The 23,079-nt window shown below is 40.1% G+C and overlaps 1 protein-coding gene across 3 annotated transcripts in view; it reads right to left on the bottom strand.

Annotated features, from left to right (window-relative positions):
- Nucleotides 1-23,079, bottom strand: part of ZBTB20 (zinc finger and BTB domain containing 20) — a 473,812-nt gene that overhangs the window by 126,446 nt on the left and 324,287 nt on the right. The gene's annotated exons all lie outside the window — the stretch shown is intronic.

Here is a 23,079-nt window from a genome sequence, read left to right as displayed (position 1 = left end):
AGCACAATGAAATGCGTTTGCAGTCTAAGAACATGTCATTCTATAGATGGACCCTGTCTCATAAGTGACTGCAGAACTGTACTCAGGGTTAGTTTGGGAGATGTGTCGGTGGGGGAGGAAAGACTGGGATCCAATGGACAATCTATAGCATGAGAGCAATGCTACCTTTATTTTGCAACCCATTATTTTCATACGAACATGAATCAGAGAGAAAAACGATGCCAATTTCTTCATAGCTGACTTGTTACAGGATACTGTTTGAGTCTTCACTAATGACTCCTTGAGGTTGGATATTACTGTGATTAGGAGTTGGGAGGATAGAGGTCTGAGACCTTTCAAAGGAAACATTTTGTTCAGAACTGTTACAAGAAAATAAAGTCAGCATTACAGTAACTTTAACAGCCTAACCAGGATAATGGTCTGTTCATGTAGGCAGTGCTTTTGCTATTTTAAATGAGGGAGATAAAGTTCATGTAAGATGGGAAGCTGAGATACACAGCTATTCAGTTTGGGGGATCAGAAATCTGTCAGCTTGAGAAATATGAGTATCTGCGGAAATGCACTGGACAAGGTAGGAAGGTAAAATTATTAGCAGTTGGAAAACAAACAAACAAACAAACAGCACTTAAAATTATGAATTAATGAATCTGAGAAGCTTCAATGCTCTTGGAAGCTTACTGAGATAGATTTTGGGTTTATGCTAAAGCAGGCTGTAGGCAATGCTATTCTGCACTGACAATTATCCCAGAAAGTCTGGTGGTTGTGCCCATCACTGAGGCTGGCATAAAACATCCTACTGGCTTTACTGAGTGTGAAATAAAGAAGTATCTCTACACCATGTTCATTTTTATCCAAGGCAGATAAAAAGCATTCCTTGAAGACAAACACAGGTTTTGTGGGATCTTATTCCCCTCCAGTCTCCTATCTGCTTTAGCCACAAAATGTTAAGTTTCCTTATTGCCAAAACCTGATATTAAAATAACCCACTTAGAAAGTAAGTTGTGAGAGAATGCATTTTAAAATAAAGCATCCTTTTCTTTCATTATCAGCTCTATAATTTATCAGCTCTAGTTTTAATCACCAGCATCTAGCACTTGCCAGTATGGCAGGATCAGAACTACCAGTGTTTGTCCAGACTCCTTTAAAACCTCCAGTAGTGCAAGGTATCCAGCAGAGGTATCATCAGACTGTGGTGACCTTCACTGGAGGATTCTGAGTAAACCATGTATTTGAGAAAAACTAGAGAGTTTTGTTATTCAAAGCACTGAACTATTTCCATTTCAGTGCAAGTAGAATGGCAAAAAAGACAGAAATGTCTCATGTGTTCAGAGCTTTTTAATGCAAACATATCAACAGACCAATCTACACACTCTAAGAGCTAAGACTATGTCTCTGTCCTAAAAGAGCCTTAAAGAAAAGTCAAGGACTATACCATAGAGAAGACTCATTTACTAAGAGAGCTACACTGTGTTCCCTCAAAATATGTTTTCCTGGGGACAGAAAAAAGACATAACATGTAACCTGAGAGATGATCACTGCTTCCTAGCTTCAAAGAAGGGAAAACCATGTGAGCAAACAATCTCTCCCATGTGCACCACACAAACGTGATCACTGGGAAGGGTTTAATGGAATCAGCTTGTCAAAATGATGAAGCTGAAAAAGCTTTTACAGATTGTGTCCATGACAAAAACTTTAGCATAATGTATATAGTGCAGAGTGGTTTTTGTCATGGCAAAAAGGGAGGAATATCATTAATTTAGACACTAAGTGTAAGGTTCTGCAGAAAATCTCCATGGGATAAATTGCAGAAATAGAGCCTTGACCAGACAAATAGAGCCAGGCAAGTCCCAGTTCTTGTTAGAAGTTATCGAAAGTGCCATTGAGTTTTTAAAGTCTGTCATCTCTGGTAGATGATAAGAAAAGGGTTGGGCTGTTTTCCTCAGATCTACAAGCATCTGGCTACAGTCTTGCTGGGGCATATACATGATTGGAATCGAAAATGAGCTCTTTTAAAAGTGCTTCTTAAAGGGACCCTATTCATACACAGTACTTTCTCCCCAAATCTTTTATGGGAAAAAAGCTCATTACGGTCACACAGACAAATGCTGTATAATCTTTCACCCTGTCCACTAGCAACGTGTTCAATCCAATTTACAGCACTTCCCGCTATTCTACTTCTGGACTCCCCACACAGCTCTCCTAAATGCATACCCATCCTGACCCACTGCTCCCCACCTGCTGCTCTTTCAATTTCAGGCTTCCCTGGAGCACTGACTGCCATTCATGCCTAATAGCAAGGTGGAGCAACTTGATTATACAACTCTGAAAAGTGAAATTTCTGAGCCGTTTTTAGACACAGGAACACCATAATTAAGACACACATTACTGTATGTTGGAATGCTCTGGATAGGGATGAGAATGGCCTTCACTTCAGGAAATGTCATTTTGTACCCATGACAATATATATTCATCTGAAAAACAAAACTTTCTGATTGAAGTTCCTTTAAACTCTTTCTCAGCTTGCTGACAGATCTATCCTTTCTCTTTGCATCTATGTCAGCACTAAGGGAAGTAAGGGCTGGCAATTAGAAGAGAGAAATTTTCAAGGATTCATTTACCTGGCAAGTTCATACCCCTATCTGCCTTTGGAAGATGCACCTGTAGATTGCAATTTTTCCAATAAAACCTATTTTTTTATCTACCTTGGGCATTGCTGCTCACTAAGCACACACAGTCTGCTTCAAGTACTTGACATTTGGAGCAGGGGTGCATAGGTGGCATCAAGCAGTGCAATGGACCACATGACACAACTGATGTACAGCACTGTATCCTGACAGCATTAATGTTAAACCTTGAGCCCTCAAACCATGTACTCAAGCTTATGCTTAAATTCAAATGTGTGAATGAAATGGGATTCAGGGATATAATTAAAATTCAACCTTTACTTCAGAATCCTTTTAACAGAATTGGAATTATGCATGTGTTTTAATGGTCTGCCTTGTAAAGACATTTATTGGGCTGAAGTAAGAATTGGGAAGAAGAGATGAAGACATCACTGTGAGTTAGGTACACACAGGACTAGAGAGGAAAAAAAATGCTACTATGAAATTATAGAAGATGGTGACTTCTTTTAGAAGACAAAAAGCATTTTTTATGCAAGTCTAGATTTACTGATACTCTATAGCTTCCTGGTTAAGGATGCAGTTAGATTTTTTCTCACTATTTGTCTTTAAGCTAGTCCATCACGACTTGAAGAAGGTCAAGCCGACTCCTGTGCTGATTCCTTTACCTGCACAAGGGGGGTGAGAAGCATGTGCAAAAAGCCATCTCTCACAGCACTTACCACTTACAGGGTGAAACAGAGCTGCTGATAGTTCCCTACCTGAAAGTGTACGAACACCTGATTTTTCAAGCCTGCCTGCTTGAATGTTTGGCCAAAGCAAACACACAAAGAGTGTGACTGGATCTGGAGCAAACTCATTTGGAAAAGTAAGCGAATACTCCTGGACTTTTTGCCTGCACATGCATTAATGTCCACACAGTTGTTCTTTTATTAGGTATAAGAGGCCTTTCTGGTTGACACTGTGAACCAGAGCATCAGTCTCATCCCAAGGAAATATGCACATCTGCCAGCTTCCCTCATCTGTCAATATGCCCATGCACAGGGTAGGAGCAGGGGTCACTCAGAAGGACTGAGTGGGACTGACAATAGGGCTTGCATCAAAGGTAGAATTTCCCTGTCTCTCAGAAATGCAGACATTTTACAAGCCTTTCTCCCCGAAGGAATTAGGATTATACTTCAAAGCTGCAGAACAAAACAGAGTCATAAAGGCCCACAATTATTGGACTAAGTCCATGGACAATGATACCAAGGGGTTTAATGTCCATGAGATCTTTTCAGGCTATTGTAGTATCCTTTCTGTTCTGAGAGCTCTCCTGCCAGAGGAAGCCTCCAATCCCTCTGGTAGCTGCTGCACTGGCTGCCGTGACAGCGCCGTGGGTCCCCAGCCTCACCAGTGGTATCGTATTCCCACCAGAAAGATTCAGCATGCATCTTTCATGTTTCTTAATAAAGGAAAGGATTACAAGGTACTAAGAGTATCAGACTTAACCCCACCAGGTCCTTTTTCACCCCAATTCTCTTCTTCCAAGCTGCTCATTACATCAACTCTAAATTAATTTATCTTAGGTAAACAGCACAGAAATATTATAAACAGAAGCAACTCCTCTTCAACTTGCAGCACTTTCTTTTTCTTTTAAATTCTTTAGAAATAGAAGTAGAAAAAAATAATATATGTACGTAACAGCAAATGTTCTCTCACTATTTTTCCTTTTTTTGGTTTTTAAACTGTTTTTATCTTATATAAACAGTGGTGATGGAACTATAAACACCATTATTCCACCTCCATGTTAATACTCTTATTATCTTGCATAAACAGAAGTGAACGAATACGTACATGACACCAATCAATCCTTAGGAAAAAAAAAAGGAGTGAGAAGTTTTTATCTTTTATAAACAGCGGAGGAAGAACTTAATGAATTCAAAATGTAGTTTTCCTGTTTATATTATTATGATCCGAAAGTAGAAACCAAATGATGTATATTCAACATCGTGCAAGCAGCCAGTTATGAAATACTTTCTGCTGACTTCAAGAGTAAACGCAGCACCAGTGATATCTTCAGGACCTAGGGGTTTGAAAATTGGTGGTCTGACTTGAACAACAGAGAAAGGAAAAGTATCCTAAGTTCTTCAGCCCCTTCCTTGAAGGGCCACCCAAGACAAAACAGGATAGCTCAGTCTCTATGATGAACCCTTAGTCTTTCTGGTGAGATTCCCAGATATAGGGAGGCAATTAATACAGATGGGTTTGTGTAATGTGGACACCTGCCACTAGAAACTGGGCTCAAACCCCTAAGTCATTTCACAGAGGCCACCCAACAGCTGCTCGACAGTAATGACTTTGGGGCATGATTGACCTAGGTCAGATTTAAACATGTAACTTCATGCTGATAGGCTCCATATGTCAGTACTAATCCCCATAACCACCCACGCCTTCTGCTTTCTTATTTTTGTGTGTGCTTTTTTCTGGCTGGTCTTCTAAAGCCCATCTCCAAGCCTGAAAGATTCTTCCCTCTACCTCATGCATCAGTCTTAACTAGGATGAAGTGTAGTTGCAAATTTTTCCCCTTTACCACAGTTTTCTGTAGTGGATCCTCCCATCCTTTGCTTTAGTCATGCAGAGTTTACCTCTTTCTCATCCTAAATTGTCAGCAATGGCAGCTGGGTTTCCCACAGAGGATGAGTAGAGGAGGTTTTTTTTTCCTAGGGCCTGTCTCTTTTCAAAAAAGGGGCTGCTCTTTGGGTTGATGATGCTGTTCTCTGCTGTTGTCCTTTGCAAAAGCAGCATGTATTTTGTTTCAGCCAGTCTGGGCATAAAGACAAGCTGGGGTTTCCTCCATAGCTAGGTGCAATAGGCAGACCAGGTGGTCAGCCTTGTATTTCTTTCAAAACCATTAGCTCTGAGGTTCCAAGACTGAACACAACTTTAACGTGTATCCTGCTTTCCCAACCCTAGCGAAGTTGAGATCTGCGCACACAAAGACAAGATCACTTGAAAAATTAGGACCCAATTCTATTGTAGAGATTTTAACAGGATGCATGGTCTGAACCACCTTCTAAAGGGCAAAAGTCTCTTCTATGGGTTACTGTATGTACTAGGAAGATCACAAAGAAAAATTTCTGTAATAAAATACAGAAAATCCAGGATATTTGGGCCATCCAGGGAATGCAAATCCCCCCTGTTCTAGGAACTAGAAGAAAGAATTTTGCTTGGTGGCAATCTGCTTTGTTGCACCTCAGACTGTGAAAAAAAATTTCCTTAAAATTATAATTGCTCAGATAATCATGATGCACTGATCATGAATATAGAAATGGTGTTGTCCCACCTGGTTTCCCTACTTTCTTTTCCTTGTATTCCACTTATTTTCTTACAAATATTTCTATATGTGTACATATTCTGAGACCCACTTAGTGACCCTTCTGCTTGCTATTAGAGAAGATCTGTGAGATTCACAGTTCCAGTCAGCATGATCCATGTCTGAATTTTCCCTCCTCACAGGCATGTTAAGTCTACATTCTGCAGCCTCTGTCTAAAAAGGCTTTTTCAAGCACCAAATTAAACACAGAGAGAGAAGTAAGGCCTTTCAGAGGAGGGTAGCCAGAAATAGAAAAAAACCCCACATATTTCACCATTTGTTTTGAAAACACCAAAAATGATTAAAACATATTATAAATGAAACCAAACTAAGAAAAAAACATATCTTACCATATGAACAAATTCCCTGCCAAGTTCCATTTTTAAATCAAAGCCATTTTAGGCTCATATGTCGAAGAAGAGAGTCTTAAACTAACAAACTTATGTAATGGATTAAAAAAATCTGCACAGACGTGCTTAACTGAAATTGCCAAATCTGTTCGGACTACATGAGGAGAGAGGAAGAGGAAAGAAAGAGAAGGACATAAAAAGGTTTGGGATTCATCTGTGCAACTGCCCCCAAGTTGAGACTCTCTTTGAAGCTGGTTCCAGCTTCCAAGGAGCCAAGAATGATGACTCACTCCAATTTAGTTTCTCCCCCTGCCCCCTTTCAGTAGATCGCAACATTTTGGACAAATAAAAACAAGCTTCCTCACTCATAATAAAAATTATGAACTTACATGTAGATAGCAAAGGGAGAGAAAAGAGAAAGAGGTGAGTGAGTGAAAAGTAAAACACAAATCCACAAAGAGGTCAAACAAGAAGTAACAAAGGTTAGGGAGCTTTTGGGGTTGGCAGAAAATTGTAGACTGTAAACCAGGACAGAGATGAACTGAGTGGTAAGCAAAACATTGTTAAGTAACATGAACAGAAAAATGTGAATGACAATTAAATACTTGTATATCTAATCCATCTTTTGGATAGTTTTTTTTTTTACCTAAGAAATACCTAAGAAAAAAAGAATTTTGCTTTAATGAAGAGGCTATCATTGTATTCTTCTAGGCAAGTATGAGAAAATATAAATGGTAAGAGAAAGCATTACTCAGCCTCTTGTGTAGCAACTGAAAAGGCAAAACTATCCTGATACTCCAACCCCATGCAACAACACTTACACAAATTCTGTGACCTTCCCGTTGTGAAGAATCGAGATGTGAGACCTGCCTTGTACCTGTCCATTTGAAATTTTCCAAAGGCCAAGTGAACACCCTCTGATCTACTCAGAGGTGCACCTGCCTCTCTGCTCATGCCAAATTTTGGGTGGCCAGGAAGGCCTGCTTACCCTCTCTCGGACTGCCCAAGTGACCTTCCAAGTCTTCCTGAGGGTTGTTTGCATTCCTTCACCTGACATCTGCCAAGGTCAACTACTAGCAGGCATCTTTCTTTCCCCTTCAACAGATTCCCCAACTAAATTTTGTTCCTTTAGGATTTCAGCATTAGCAATAACAACAATATTACATCTGCATTGATGACTGCACAGCCTTGCTTCCCTGGCACGTTTCTGCGCTTGCTTTCCGGTGTTCAGACAAGATTGTGTCTGGATCCAGGCTTAAAAACCCTTCAAAGCTCACAGCTCGTGAGGGGGTACAGGGGCAGTGTCCTGATTTAAGCCTCTCTCTGTACTAATCGGACAAGAATGCTGTGAAGACCAAAGGGTAAAGAGTTATAATTGCTTAGTATCATAATCATAGGAGAGCAAAGGGAGTTCTGCTGCTTTTTAAAAATTAAAAATGTGTTCAAGTTCAAGAATGCTTCTCTGTTAAATTTACACAGAAAAATAATCTCAGCTCATAATGATGAACAATGACTTAACAGGAAAAATAAATCACAGCCAGAAGGCAAATCCCAGGATTGTGCAGTCACTAGAAGATATAAAATATATGATAAGTTACAATAGGTCCACAATAAAATATCCACATTTGGTGGTCTAAATCACTCTCTCTGTTAACTCCTGTACAACCCAGACATCCGCAGATGTTTCTTCTCGTCACACTTCTGCAACCACAAGGCCTAAGAAGCACACTATCAGTGGTGCATTCTCTACTCCACCACCTTTCATGAAGAGCATGGGTGTGACCTAGGGAGAATTCACCTGACTGGGACAATGGAGCTCAGAAATCACCTCAGGAATGTCTCATTAGAATGGGATTTGCAGACTGTTTATACAGGCACATGCAGTACTCTTCTTTAGATTCCTGGTTTGGATTGAGGTCCCTTCATGTGAGGCACTGAAGATCTGGGTTCCAGGGAGCCTTTCTCTCCCAATGGCACAGAACCACTGCCACTTGCTGCCAAGTGCATGCAAAGGACATGGTGGTGTCAGTTTTCATTTTCCCAAAAGAAAAGGCTGAATCAAGAGTTTCTTGGAAGGTCCCAACAGTAAGTGCCCGCCAGTTCAGACTGAGGAAAGTCTAATCAGAGTTTCAATATTGCTTTGTGCCCATAGCTTTAACCTAGCAATTACCAAATTATATTAAGGTTGGAATTGATGATCTTGGAGGTCTTTTCCAACCTTAATGACCCTGTGATACGCCTTCATCATCATCCACAAAGGGAGGAGTTGTACCAGGTGTATCTGGCCACTGATCCTGACCAAACCTTTAAAACAGACTGGGAACCCCTACGGCAAGTGGCAGTGAAACAAAATACCCATGCTAAATCAACCATTCTCACGGTCTTCCACAGCAGGAAACAGATGCTTTGGTAAGTCATTATTTACTTCCCTAACCTATAAACACTGTGCTTCAGATTAAGCACCTCTGGGATTTGTTCAATAGCAAAAGATGATGGACATTTGACCTATACTATACAGTGAAATATCAGCAAGACAAGAGACTGAAATACATCTTCGTTTACACTTCCAGTTGTATAGTTTTATGAAATTTTCTATGTTGCGTGAGTAGAGGATGACTTTTGTTTAAAAGGTCTTAGATGACTGATTTTAGAAGGTCCTAATGCTTTTGGTTTTTACCAGCTTCCAAGAAAGTTGTGAGTGCTCAGCATCTTATCATAATGATATGGAAAGCATAATGCATATTCAGATCTTCCAAATTTAGTAAAAAAAAAAAAATTAACACTTTTTAAATTAATGAAATAATAACAATAAACCAAAACTACAGCTTTCTCATATTTTCTGCATGTGTAGAAGTGTCTTTCTAGGTAGAAAACCAAGGCTGTGTTAGGAAAATGAGTAATTTCCAGCTGGGGTAATGTAAAAATAGAAAAAAAAAAGAAAAAGATCTGATCAAGGGAGTGATATCTTTTCCTTTCTCATATCGGTATTTACTGCCAGATATGGGAAAGCTGTGACTGAAATCTGTAAATGCTTCTGAAAACATGATGGCTTGCAATAGAATGTGCAAGCCTTTACTTACAACCATCTCCTTAAATAGAAGTAGAGAAGGAAGGATGGTCCAGGGACTAGTGAAGCTTTGCAGAATTATCACAAAATTTCACCAGTTCTGTCGTCAATGGCTACTCCAGAGCTGTTAGCTTGCCCCAGCTACCTGACACCACTGGCCAGATAGGTCAGTGATGAGCAACAGCAGAAAGATAAGATCTTTTAAGCCCTCCATCCTGCCAAGAACCTGCCAAACCCCAAACTCCCCACATTCCTGCACCCTAGAGAAAATCGAGATTATGCAAGACCTGTTTAAAACAAACTTCTAAGAAACAAGAACACTTGGGCAGTTTTCTCTGAAATCAGGGTGACCCATAGTGAATCCCAGGGCAAGTAAGTTTGTGTGAACATTTCTGACCAGTTGGAGGAGAACTTGGTTTTCCACAGGGCTGAAAAAGCATGAAAAAGTATAGTAGGAGACAATTAAAATGCACCACCACACTACAGCGACCCTGTGTTCTTTTATGGGCCCATTCCTTCAACAGATGTTGAGCAGTGGGCTGCAGCCTGCTGTAGCTGAGTCCACAGAAAATGGACACAGGCATTGTTCAGTTTTTGGAAAGTGCTCTGGGGCCTTTTAGAGTTACAGTACAAATGCAAGCCATACCTGATCCCAACTCCAAGGAATGATTAAGAGCCAGTGCCAGCAACTATTCCAATTCTGATTTACAGCTCTTGTTCATATAAATACAACTGTCCTTTTCTTTCATGGGCAAGGGTGAACTGCCTTACAAAAAAAATGCAAACCAGCCTGATCTTTTACCCAGAACACTGCTGAGTAACTAATCCTTTAACCATGCCAGTTTGGGAGGGAACAACAAAGGCAACAGGCATTTTCTTCTCGGAAATCTTGCATATTTGCACTCTGAATCTTCTTCAAACTTTAAAAATGCTGATGGAATTTCTGAGCTAATTATTACTAAAAAACATATAATGAACTTTTGAAAATACTTTGTTTAGGCATACAATGCATTTTGCTAGACCTATGATGCTAAGGGACAAAAAAATATCCTGTTCAACACAGTTCTTAAGTAACTTATAGTCCATTTTCAAAAATATAAATATTCAAAGTAATTCCTACCATTTTGGATACTTAGCTAAACTGAACTTCCTGAATTTAAGCCATAAGTACTCAAAGGTGAGATGGACAGAAAACAGATGAAGAGTCTGGAGCTATCCTCAGAAAAGCTGGGTCCATCAGTCAGTTTTGCCTTGGATTTCAAAAAGCCATCATTAAATGTGGGATTTCATTTCTCTGCTTTGATACCCACTCCATTGTATGATTTAGTTGTTTTCTGTCTCAGTTTTTCCTTGGCACTAGGGAATAAATTCAGTTGTAAAATAAACTGTTGTTTTAAAATGACAATATGTGACTGTCACAAGCAAAAGACCTGGATCCCTGCAACACAGTTCAAAGAGGGTAGAAGATCCAAGTGCCATCAGCTCTAAGACAGTCAATATCTGAGATACTGAGAGCCTTAGCATAAAGGTTGTTCTTCGAATGAGCTTTCTTGCAACTTCTATTAATACTTCTGAGAATCAGGAATCCTTTGGAAAAGGAAAACCAGAGAAAAGAAGTGCTCTAAAGGGAGCTTAAAGAAATCTTGTTTGCTGCAGCTCTCCTGCTGACCACTGAAGTTTAAATGTTTTCAGACAAACCTTTAAAAATACTTATACATTGTGGATGTCCTCGGGGCCTTTTGTCCTTTTTATATCTAATACCATGACAGATACACTGCAATAGGTACAGAACACCAGATCAGCATTCTTGCTGAGCAGATGGAGCACAGATGGAGGATGCACCTGACCTCAATGCAAGAGCAAAAAGAATTGGTATGACTTAGAATCAGTCCTAGGCATTGGGATGTCAAATGTTGCTGCCACCCAGCTCTCTATCCACCACTGCTGAAATTCTGCCTGAAATGCTCACAAATCAGATTTTGAAGGGCTATGGCTCAAAATTCAAGGTAATAAAACAAATCATAACTGGTTATGGTTTTCTTGAAAATGTTTGGTAATAAACTGGTACAGTTCAGGGGTTGTTGCTTCAAAAGAATGTCAGATATTTGTAGAGTTGGGATAGAGGTTGGGCAGCTTGGGCAGGTAGGTTTGCTTACCACACCAGTGCAAGCTGTCTGCACTCATGAGTCAAAATATACTCGGCTTTTTTGTCCACCTGAAGTGAATCTCTCCCTTTTAACCCTAGTGCCATAGCAGAAACTATACAGTCAGAGAAATCTGGGCTTTCTTACCCCTCTACCCTCCCTCCCTCTCTTGCAAAGGGCCCCAGACTCTGGGCTCATTCTCTTCACCTTTTTAGGTACTTGCATAGCCCACACTTCTCAATTTTGGCAACAAATATTTTTAAAGTACCCTTTATAAATTAGAGAAATGCATGTACAGGTGGGAAATGGTGGCACAGAAAAACTAAGCCTGAGGTTTGCAATGGTATTTTCATTCCTGTTTCCTAGGAATTCAAACCAACTTTATCATCCACTTCATCTGCTAAGACGAGTGGAAGCTCAATTACCTCAATATCATGCAAAACCACTAATAAGTATCTGGGCAGTAAGAGGCTCAGATTATGTAGGCATTTTTCATTGGAATAAACAGGGTATAAAGGAAGCAACCCAACTTGAGATAAATGGAAATTATTCTGTATCCTAAACCAAAACAAAAATGACTGTACTTGAAGCTTTAAGCAGTGCTTGGACTCCAATCTGCTTATTCTGAAGTGCAGGCACAGGCCTCAGTGTCATTTCCACTATCACTTTCTTGTTTTCCTCTCTCTGCACCACGTAGCAGACGACGGAACATATCATGAAACTGGGTATCATCTGGGTGCATACAACTAGGACGACTTGAGAATTTTCCAATAGAACATATGGCCATTGGAAGATGCCGATTTATCAAAAGTGAAGCACTGAAAATAAAGCAATTTCAATGAAATTTTGTTTAGGGAAAGAAAATTGAATGATCTGCTACAATCAAGTCAATATTACATCTCAATATTGCACCTTCTAGAGGGTTTTTATTCAGATGGAATTGCACAATAGAAATTAAAAATAAAAGTAGAAGTCAGAAAAAATGTAGGAAGTTTGTAATGGACTATCAATTAATTTTTTGGAGCAAAACCAGGGGCACTTATGCCAGAAAAGGAAGAAAACACACACCAACCCTCCCTCCCCCTGAACCAACTCACAGAATCCTACAGTGCTCTGAAAACCTGAAAATGAATTCTCTCTGTTCACCTCTCCTTCTGTGCACATGCTAAAAGAAATAAAAATCCGTTCAGCTTTGTTATGCAAATGATAGTGGGATACTTGGAGACAGGTCTGTATTTCCTAAATGCCATGGAACTGCAATGTTTCAGACCATCTTGGGAGTGGCAAGTGGAGGAAATAACAGGGAGGAAATACTGTGGCTTACAGGATCTGCTGCCTGAATGCTACATATATAAACTTAAGCACTATCAGTGAAGTCCACTGAAGTCCAAGGGCTACAATGATTTCTGCAGTGGCATCAGTGTGTCTATGGGCTGGAACAACAAAGTCCCTAGCAAGAGCTGGTAAATGGACAGAGGTTACACAGTCCCTCTGACCTTCTGCCTGACACTACCGGACTGGGTCTGCAAAACAGTCTTGTCTGAAGCACACAATCAGAGGATGAGACTGCCTCCTGATGCAGATTTCAGCATGGCCCAGGCTGTGATGTGCTGCTGTGGGTCAGGGCCAGCTGGGTTTGTGCTTCCCAAGCCATGAGCCCATGGCTCTACGCAGAGTTAGCACAAGGATCAAGGTAAGTATTCCCAAGCATGGAAACATGGCAAATCCCATAGAGAAATATAACCTGAGATTAAACTCCCCTATCTAACTCTCAAATCTCCGTCCTTTAAATGTGCTAAGCCTCCAGCCCTGCATTCATCTAAGCAGTATGGCTCTCTCAGAAGAAACATTGCGTTCTGCTCTGACTCCATGGGGGACAGAACCACCATTCCCACAGCAATCAGAAAATGAGAGACATATGAGGACATAGTTCAGCCCTGAGAAAACCTTGCCTTAATTGCTGATTACTAAAGTACCATAATGTGCTAGAGAAGAAAGGATTCCTGAGAACATCAGGACAGGACATTAGCAGATTAATATTAATCTCTAGAGTTCCAGATTCATTTCCTGTCCATGCTAATGTCCTTTTGATTACTGCAGAAAACAATCACACAAAAAAGTTAAATTACAAACATGAGAAGAGACTTAAAATATTAACATTTTTGAAGCTTTCAACCAAATATGTGTAATTAAATGAAAACCTAGGCTAATGCAATGTTAAAGTTGAGATTTTAATTGTGCAAAGGTCATGGAGTTTAGCATAAAAGTTTATCAGTACATCTAATCATACTGGGCAAAATTCTGCTCTCAGTTACACTGGCATAAACTTGCAATATTTTCACTTTAGTAATTAAAGGTTGCTATATTTTCATGCTGCATCAGCGTGCATAAAGATTAGGACTTTCTCACAATGTATGCAACACACAAAGCATTTACATGTGTACTAAAAGGCACACTGTAGACATGAGACAAAGCATAGTTGATTTAATTACATTGTCTATGCAGAAGTTCAATGAAAAAAAAAGAAGAAAAAAGCACTGCCTTTTCAATTGGACAAGACTTTATCACTTGTCAAATTACTGCACATTGTCCAGGACAGCACGATGAAAAATTGTATCCAATGCCAGCAAGACAGCAGAAGTATATTCAGTGTCCTGTTGCACAAGCAATATCTGAATCTTCACCCTGAGTTAGCATCATTGCATAACTAAAGGCCTATATTCAAAAGACAGCCTCAATTTGTCTATCTACCCTTGCACTGTGTAGTCAGACTTGCACATGCAGTGCCAGCTATCCACCGGAACCACAAGGGACTGAGCTGTTGTTTTCTTGCAGAGAACAATGTGCTGAACTCCAAAAGCTTTTGCACCCATAAATAGTCCTGTTTGTGAGCTCAGTGCAGCAAACAACTGTGCTTGCCTGCACAAAACTGCATGTGAACAAACCTTGCTTGAAGCCTGTCTAAAAATCTGGTATAAAACGTCCTCATTCTCTTTTAAAAGACAACATAATTTAAAACAGGAGAAAACAGAATAATAATGCACTTTATTGGAATAAGTAGGTCATCAAAAAATAAATGCGCCTACGTTTATTGGAACGTCTAGTCCTCATAAATGGCTTAATGGATTTTTTTCAACCTTACTGAAACATTATTCACCTCTGAGCTTAGAAGAAGCTTGAGAAATTTCAGCCAAAAAGGTAATTGTTTCAGAAAGTTATAAACCACCAAAGATAGAGGACTTGCAATAAAAGTGCTGTCTCAACCATAACTACAATAAATACAGCTAATGAATAAATGTGGTCTGGCAAGAACAAATAAAATATGAAAAGTCTAATGTGGCCTGCACAAAATGCAGTAAGGTAATTGAGTGAGTAAATGCCAAATAAAGGATGATCCTGTCTTCTGGAGAATTCGTCTCAGTGCAAGATTCAGTGAAGCACCTCAGGACCCAAAAGCAAGATAGCTACATTTTGAAGTGAAGGAAACCTCTCCTCATTTATTAACAGCAGTTGTCTCCAGAGCCTGCAAGCAATAATGATGCATCAAAGATCACATATTTGAACTCCCTGCACTGGTTATGTCTAGCTGAAACACTGACAAGACCCTACCTTCTTTCTCTTCTGCAGCTTCCTGTGCTCAAACAGTACCAATCTGCACAAATACCCAGACAGTCCTTCCAGATGCAGCTCCTTCTGTGGCAACCCTCAAACCTAACTCCTGCCTTAGACATCAGGGGTATCTGCAGTATGATCATGTGTACACATCACATCCTTGTGCTCTAGACCTGTACAGACAGATAGACTCAGGCACTGCTTCCCAACAACTTTATCATCTTATGACACAGTCACAAGTGCCTGTTTATATAAATGCATGTCCATTCTCAAAAATCCCATACAAAATTGGATTTCAACTGCCACTGTAAACAACCAGAAGGTGTGCATTCCCTAGTGCCATCTAGATACTACCAAAATTTTCCTCCACCAATGCTTCTTGAGAAATAGAGTGTAGAAATCTTGGGAGAAAAGCTAATCCTACATCACTTGGGTTCAAGAGACACAGACAGAAAATTACAAGAAAAGCTTTAATACGACCATTGATTCTGCCTTGAAATCCAGCCACATCCATACTTCAGCCTGACCTGTTTTAATTCAGCTGTGGAATGTGGTAATTCAATTAAAACGTCGTTCTCCCCGTCCTAAGGCGTCATTTGAGGAGGATTTGGCAACTGAGAGAGGTGTTGTTTATTCCTCAGCTGCCTGGATGTTATAAACTTCTCCAGCAAAATAAACTAACAAAATCAAACAAATTCCCAACTGTGATAAACTATAACAAGTTGCTCAACTTGTGAAATTGTGAGTGAAAAGGAATTAGAACTCCGTTTCACAGCTGATATTTATACCTTCCAGGTAGGGAAGTCAAGGGAGAATTTGAACGAGGAAAAGATAGCGGAGTCCGTGTATTATCCCAACCTTTACAAGAAAGATGTTGTTAAGGATGCTGGACCATCATTTCTTTAGACAATTCTGCTGAACTTCCTGTATTGCAGAAAAAGAAAAGTACATAACAATATAACCAACAATTGCCTTAATGAGTGTTGTACTAGCAAACAGTGGCACAGGTATTGAAATATGAAAGCTTTAGTTCAGTCATAGTATTCCTCAAATCCTACATGTAAGCAGCCTTTTGCAGGTGTTTTACCAGCTAAAATCCCACAGATGTCTCATTCTGTAATTCACTCTGCCATACACTTTGTGTAGAACATCACCTTCATCTCTGAAAAACGTGCATTGGCAGTTGTCAGAGAATGAAACTGACTCTGTCAAACAAAGTCTAGGAAGAAATGTAACTCAATGCTCATGTTGCAAACGTACTTTTTCAATTAAACAGTGACCAAAACATATTTCTTGCTATTTACAGGAGTTCTGAATTGCCATTAATGTGATTTAAGGCTCAGTGAACTTGGTGGGAATTTCTCTATTAACCCAACATTTTTTATGTGGTCCTTCTGGAAAATATTAGCAAATAAAAAAGATATATGTGAAATCATGGTATGTTATTTCATCTTTTAACTATTTCCTATAGCATGCCACGTAAAGCATTTCCAAAACATTTTCCAAACTATGAAGACTCCCAAATTCTTGCAAAATGTCAAGCGTGTTGAATTCCTCCTTCTGTAACTACAAGTATTCTATTGCTATTTGACAGAGCTACTTTGCTGGAAAATCTCTGTATTTTTGCTTCAGTCACTAGAATAAGGATATCTATAGCTTTGCAATTTTTAGATTCAGATTTGTTTCAGGGTTTTTTTTAGATATTTTGATATTTATTTAGATATTCTGCAATTCAAAAACCCCAAAGAATGAGACCTGTTACAAGGGGTAACATTTCCATTTGATTTGGTTTAAAAACCTGTGTTTGAAACTTTAGAACATCAACACCCCTAGAGAAATAGTTAACAACACACAGGGATAAAGCTCTTACTTTTATGAATTATCACAAACAAAGGGCTGGATATTTTCAAAGTATAACTTAGCATGTTTCAACTAAGATCTAAATAATCATACTGATTTTACAACATCTAAAAATGTCGCCAGACATTCTTTTGGCTAGTCGATATGCTATTTCAACAGCTTGGTGTTCTATCATTTCCTTCTTGCTTGATACTTAGAGCCATCTTTTCCCTATCAGTGTCGCTAAATGTACCATTTGGAAGCACGTAATAGTCAAAACACAGCATAAAGGAGAGCTTTTCTCTCTGCCTGGACTGGTGACGTAGGTATCCTCTTCTGAGGGGCTGTTTATCAAGCCAAGCTATGCTGACTGCTGGATGGCTCAAGTTCCCATTGCAGCTGATTTGTCTGCTCAGTGTTTTGGTGTGAAAGTGAAGCCCACAGCAAGCCTGCCATCCTTCAGCTGCAGCTCATCCCTGCTCAGCAAGCACATCACGATGACAACACTGTGGCTCCCAGTGCAATGCTCATTGTACAGGCTTTCTCTACCCTTTGCAAAGTCGGTTCAAATTTCATATTTTTCTAGCTCCCTCTTATTTATGCCCTCTTCTCAATACTTTTGTGCTTCTTGGTACTTTGAAAGAAGCAGGCCATATCCCATTCTCACATGCTTCATACAGGAGAAGCCTGGAGGGCACTCACAACTCGGGTGGGCGAGCTGGCAAACCTTGGAGGTGGCAACGAAGATCTTTAGAGAAATTCTTATAATCAAATATAACAGCAGGCAGCGACCAGAATTTTAAAAGGCACCCAGTGACAAAGGAACGGCCCTAACCTGCTAATGTACTCTTGAAAGTACCTTCAGGCAATCAGTGACATCTTTAAACATCTAAATGCTTTTGATAATCTGGCATCCAACAATTAGATCCCTCCATTGCAGAGTTCTGGAGATGGGAAAAGTGAAAACAGTATGCATGTGTTGCCAAATGAAACACACAAAACCCTGCTGTAAGGGCTGACATTTATCTCTCATCCTGAATATCAAGGTATGATCCAGAGAGGCTACACTGTCCATCATGCAGCAATACACTGTCTGGTTCTAGGTACCGGATCATCCCTACATGCTACAGAAATAACTTCAATCTATCTTTTTCTGTATGAAATGAGGGTGTTTGTGGAGCTCCAGACATTATTTGCCCAAGGCAAAATTTCCATTTACTTCACGGGTTCAGAAAGCATTGTTCATTTACTTTAGTATTGTTCATTTGCTTTATTGTAAGCATTTGTTCCAGTTTCAAAATACAGCAAATCTAAGAATTAGGAAATATGCCTAGTCAGTCAGATGTCTGGGTATCACCAAAAATTGGGATGGCAGATCATTTTGAATCCCTGTTTTACAGAAAAAAATCACTGGCCAGGAAATTGTTTCCTTTAGCAAATGATGCTTGCAATTCAAAGGATCAAGCGAAAAGTAAAACAAAAAAAGGAACAAAGCCTAAAAAACAATGATTAGTTCAGATAAGCAAATGGTTAAACCCAGTCAGAAATCGGTGTTGCTCTCCAGTTTAATTTGATTCTGCTCTCTAAAAAAGAGCACTGGGCTCTTCTCTTACAGAGAGCTAACTACCAGCTATTCCGGAAGCATTATGAGAGCGAAGAAAGGATTCCGGAGAGCTTTCTTCTCTGAACCTCTTTATTTATCTGACTGGGATCAGGTACAACACTGTCATCAGCACTTGCTCAGCTCTGAAGGCCTGGGTGCATCGTGCCCACTGGCATCTCCAGACTCCCAAGGGGGATGACTGTCTGTTGAAGAGCAGTGCCAGCCTCCTCCTATTCCCCCATTCCTGCTGGCACCCTGAGGCAAGCATCTGGGAGTGTACGCTGCCCCTCTCTGAAGCAGGTGCAAAGAATGGTAGTCAGCGTGTTTGCTCCCCATGAGCCTGCTGCAGGCAGACAGAAAAGCCTGGAAATCCCTCCAGTAACCCTCCCGGGGGAGAATGAGAATTTAGCCAAGTGCACTTAAGACCAAAATTGTTGCAGAAAGGAGACACATACACTAGTAAAAATCCGTCTGTAACATTCCCTCCCATCCTCCTCTTACTGTGGACCGATCTGGATTTCTAGAGTATAATTATGTCTTGCACAATGATTATGAGCTTTGGGAGCTCTCAGAGAAAATTTCCTCACTGCACATGTGGCTATTGGCTGACATACCAAACACATATCACTCTATTTTTTTTTGAACTCTGCATTTTGCTGAGAGAAAGACGCCAAAGAAAAAGGACAGACGCCCAAACCCAGGCCCAGGTTCTGCACAAACCTGATGTGTCCTGAAAGCCAAAGGGAAGACCCATTAGAATTGGCTTTTGTTCCAAACACTTCTGTTTCTCTGTCTACCTTCCCACTACCAACAGCAGGACATATAATCTATCTGTACATTACCAACAGACCCTATACCAAGGATTATTGACAGATTCTTGATCTACCCCACTTATTTAATGTTTTCCTTTAACAGCCCTATGAAATAGATTCTGTCTTCCCTAAGATAGATGCTTGAAATTCACTGTAAGCCCATGCAGTGACATCAAGGTTTACAATCATTGTAAAGCTACCTGGAAGCTTTAAAAAACCCCACTGACTGACAAAAAGCTAGCAGCAAAAATTACTGTAATACACTATCCTCCTCTCTGAATGCATCACTGATGGCCTGGACATGAACTTTGTCAATGGGAGATGTCTTTGTACTGAGTACAATTAATGTTTTTATTAAAAAAGTATTTCCTGAATGAGGGAACACATTGTCCTCTCATGTGAAAATGGCATCACTATTTATCACAAATGATACAGCCAGTCAAGAATAAAAGAAATTATTTCACCTGCAAGCTGTGAAAATTTCAAGGCATGTAAAAAATAGCATCAGTCAGCTTGCGCAGCTGAGGGTAATGGACATCATCTTTTTCCCATCCCAGTCACCATCTTTCCCATTTCCAAAGGGCTTCCAAAGATGAAAATGAACTTGACAATCATTCTGCAAGGCAAACTGATCCTGATTCTTCCAGTCACTTTGTAATTCACTGCAGATGGCAAGAGTGAGATGTTTACTGGCTGGCAGGTAATGAGCCTCGTTGTAGATAATAGTGATGGACGGGCAATCTCGCCTGCTGACAAGGAGGCAACTCAACATGGGCACATGGCATTCATCCATGACTTCATGGAAAAGGATAGCCGTGACAATGTACACAGGTTGTGAACTACTCTCCTCTGTTAATGTCAGCGTGCAGCTACACTTAAGCCTTTCCAGTTCACATTTAAGTAGCATAGAATTGATTCTGATTTTCCATGAAAGTAGAACAGTCAGATTTGTGACCTAATGTTTACTCTTCTATAAGAAGAAATTTGATCTGTTTAAACATCTAGATATTCCCTCTTCCCAGGTAATGCCATTCATCACAGTTGTCAGTGCTTCTTTAAAAGAGAAATGACCCTCAGGCACAGTATAAAACTCTGTGGAAGAACTAGACACACCTTTGCCAAAAGAACAAATAGCTCCTCTTTTTTTACACTGGGCTTGTATACACTTTGTGAAAGGCCTACACACACTGAATTACAAATCAGTATTTCCATTTCCCCACCCCCATAAAAAGCAACTCGTATTAAGACCTACACACTGCCCTGTTTTATTTTTAATCTCAGACATAAGGGTAGTGGATTTGGACAAGCTCAGCCATTTGATGAGATATACTTAAGCAGCTGGTTCCAAGGGAAAATCAGAGTAATTCAGAAATGCAACAGAAGATAACAGAAAAGCTCTAACTCTGTTTCTCCTCTCCCTTTAACTTTATGAAGTAAAAATAAAAAAAAAGCCATACTCTCAACCAAATACCACTGATAGTTTTTTGTTTCACCAGAATATATTCCTCCTGAACAAAGTGGGTATAGCTAATATTAATAAAATACACATTTTAAAAATGCATTTGTTCACACACATATATGTAAATATACACACATTTAAACATGGATATTGTTATTCTACTGATAGAAACTCGGTCTGAGTTTTCCTCTTCAGAATTGAACATCTTTTACCTCCTTCTCTGGTGAAATCTGATCATTTGTACTGTGCCCGGGCTTCAAGACGTGATAAACGATCCCAGTGCAATGCAAGTTTCATCCAAAACCTGTCTCTTCATAGATTCACTCCACATATTCTTTCTACTTTAAAGACTCATGTGATCATCGCTTTGATCCCTTCTCCCTCAGCTCTATTAGGGGCACCATCTCTTCAGGGCTTGCAGCTTATAAAGAGACCACCATATTTTGATATGCCTTTGATGTTGTCTTCCAAAGTATCTTTGATTTTTTAGTTCTGTTCAACTCTTTCACCATTAACCTTGATTTCACTTAGGAATTAATAGATCTATAGTTTTATTGGAAGGCTAATTTAGAAATTCTGTTTTCTCTGGCACTGTTTTTCCCCTCTTAGCTGGAAAGGTAGGGGAAACAGTACAAAGAAACTGACCAATGCTTTAAAAAAAACAAAAGAAACTATAGATAAGCTAATACTTTTCTTGAGTTTTGAGTTGTTCTTTTCGAGCAAGTCTCTTACTGAATCATTAAGCTGCCAGCAAATGAAGTGGTTCTGCAGGATGATAATGAGCCACACAGACCCTCCACATGGCCACTGGTGACTGAGAGCTGTTACTAATGGATGACTACTCAGTAGGACTGGGGTCTCAGTCCTGTGCTTGAAGACTGCCTCCTCCACACAGGACACTTGCATTTCTCCTTCTTTTGACACTCAGCAAAGATGCTGAAACTGTAGAGGCCAAAGGAACCATATAATTTGAAGTAAACTAAACAATAGAGCAGCAAAACACATTCTCAACAGGAGAAACTGGCACTGTCTTTCAAGTCTCTTTAGTAGGTATTTTCAATTTTTAGTTTATGATAGTTGAAATTTATTCCCCCTCCTCAGGCACCACTAACTGTGACTGAAGATTCATTTTTGCTGGTACAAAGAGACAGATGAAGGGTAAAACCAGGTCAGCCATATACCCATGCACACTCCCCCCACCTCTGGGTTTATTTATACACCCTAACTACGTTTAGGTGACATTCAGATGCATTTCAGGTTCTTGAAAAAAAACAGCTTCTGTAGACAGAGTTTTGTATTTCACTGTGCCTTCCCTTCATTTAAAACTATCCTGCTTTTCCTCCACAACATTGTTTATTCCCTATTTTTCTGGGGAACAACTTAGTAGAATTTATCCTCTCTCCTCAGTTAAATACAATTGCTTCTGATGAAGACAAATGCACAAAGTGCTCGCAGCAGCTGGCATGGGCAAACCCATCCTTTGCAGTAACTGCATAGGGCCATCACTGCAGCCTGTTGCCTTTGCTAAGGCACCACCACACAGTTGAAGGGTTCCTTCCCAAGAGCACTCGTAACGCTGCCACAATTATCATGCTGGGCTAACACTCTAACACCTTACCCTTGGGACACGCGGAGCTTCCGATAAGGCGCTGAGATGAGAGAATCCAAATGCAGCTCATCAGATCCGTGCCCTCTCCAGCGATCCCTCCTATCACTCCTCGCACTTGCTATCTCAAACATCTTTGGCACAGAAGCACAGGCTGGGCGCTACATGACCCGTTCACAGCACTTCTCACCCTCCATGCTTAAGTGCGCAGTCTCACATTGTAGCAAGAGAGTCCCAGCCTGGGCTCTCTGTGTAGCCCCGTGGCCCGGCACAGCTCCGACTGTATCACGCCTTTCCCGGAATCTTAGCCCCGCTGGAAAGCATTCAGCATAGAGAGGACCCATCTTTATGCTGATAACACTAAAATATAAAATAATGCCAACAGCTGGTGCTACAAATGGCTTTTAAAAACGATGTTCATTCACTAAAATTCCTCTTGCTACTTTTGACATGAAACACGCAGTCTCTAATTATTCTGATCAAGACGGTGAAATACAAAAACAAACTTTAATTGTGTTTAACAGATATTTAATCAGGACTCACTGAACTACAGATTAAAGCTGAAATTCATAAACCATAATTACCCAATTGTCGCAAGCTTTTTGGTCCAC

This window comes from Agelaius phoeniceus, chromosome 2 (assembly GCF_051311805.1).
Source record: "Agelaius phoeniceus isolate bAgePho1 chromosome 2, bAgePho1.hap1, whole genome shotgun sequence".
In the NCBI taxonomy this organism is placed as follows: domain Eukaryota; kingdom Metazoa; phylum Chordata; class Aves; order Passeriformes; family Icteridae; genus Agelaius; species Agelaius phoeniceus.
The sequence above is the reverse complement of the archived record's forward strand: the minus strand, read 5'-3'. Positions and strand labels throughout refer to the sequence as shown.